We start from the raw sequence: 1,528 nt of genomic DNA on the forward strand, positions 1-1,528 counted from the left end.
GTGTTCGTCTACCAAATTCACTCACAAGGCTTTGGTAGGCCCGAGGCTATAGTAGAAGACACTCGTCTAAGATGCCACGCAGTGCGACTGAACCCGTAACCATGTGGTCTGGAATCAAGCTTCTTACCACACGGCAGCGCCTGCACCTGTAGTTTTCTACAGGAATTACTATTAAAACTAACAGATATCAATGACTTTTCTCTTTAGTGAAACACCATTTGCTTTTGATGATATATCTCATCAAATCTTGCTTGACTCGTATTTTAATCTGATCCCTGGAACCTTTTCACACCGGAAAGGAAGTGTTCATCTTCTAGCAAAAAGATCCTTGTTTATTAGTCTTTTCTATGTTGACTATAAAGGTCTCCTGTTTGTGTTTTAAGTGGCCAACGATCCCAGAAAGTGGACAATTTAAACTACGCCTATCTACTGAGGGGATGCTAATAAGGAGACTGGTCATTCTCTGGGTACATGAGCCACGAAGTGTGTCAGCAGATGCTGGGGAACGAAATAACTTATCAGAATTAACAACCTTAGCATCACTCTCAACATCAGCCTCATAACACCATCGTCATCAACACTCCCACAATACATTCTGCCTCACACACACACCCAACATTATCGAAAATATTATAATCTACTTGTTATCTTTACCATCTTCCAATTCTTTAGTCATAATGTTTAATATTCTCTCATACACTTGTTCCATAAATGTTCTCAACTCAATTTTATGTTCCAGAGATTTAAGTAGAAACAATATCGAAGAAATCAAATCCGAAACCTTCCAAAATCTCTCCAGTTTAATAACTCTGTAACGATGTCTTTCTAAATCTGTAATGTCTTCCCATACTTTAATTTAAGCTCCGACACTGGTCTTTCTACAGTTGCTTTTTATTGCTTGTGAATGTCTGGGTGAAATATAGGATATATGGAAGCGTGACACTTGAGGGGAAACATCTTGTGTATGCATGTATATGTGTATGTGTATGAATGAGTGTATTAACTTGTGTATATATTACGTACAGTGTTTACGTCTACATAGACGCTAAATAACATACTTGAATAAGCTTTGTAGTTGTATATTTAACCCCAGATGATTCATACGCTAATATTTAAACAAATTCTTTACATGTTGTTGTTTTTGTTTTCTTCTTCTTCTTCTCCTCTTCCTTCGTCCTCATCATTATCTACTTCTTCTTCTTAATCTTATTCTTTTACACATACACAATCTTCAACGCCAACATCATCATCAATATCATATACTTCATCACAACAAAACCTGCGAATTCTCATCAACTTTACAATCATCAAATTTAACATCAGCCCATCATCAGCATCAAAATATGACCATCAACTCCCCCACAATAATTTCTTCTCCTCTGCCACATTATCATGTTCATCACTGACCCTATCCCACCCAACATTGTCTACAACATCATCATGAGGTTCATCATGATGGTAATCTACTTTTCATTTCTTCCATCATCCAATTCTTTGCACACAAATTTGTTCCATAAATGTTCTTAAC

The sequence above is a fragment of the Octopus bimaculoides genome, chromosome 29, assembly GCF_001194135.2.
Source record: "Octopus bimaculoides isolate UCB-OBI-ISO-001 chromosome 29, ASM119413v2, whole genome shotgun sequence".
Classification (NCBI taxonomy): Eukaryota; Metazoa; Mollusca; class Cephalopoda; order Octopoda; family Octopodidae; genus Octopus; species Octopus bimaculoides.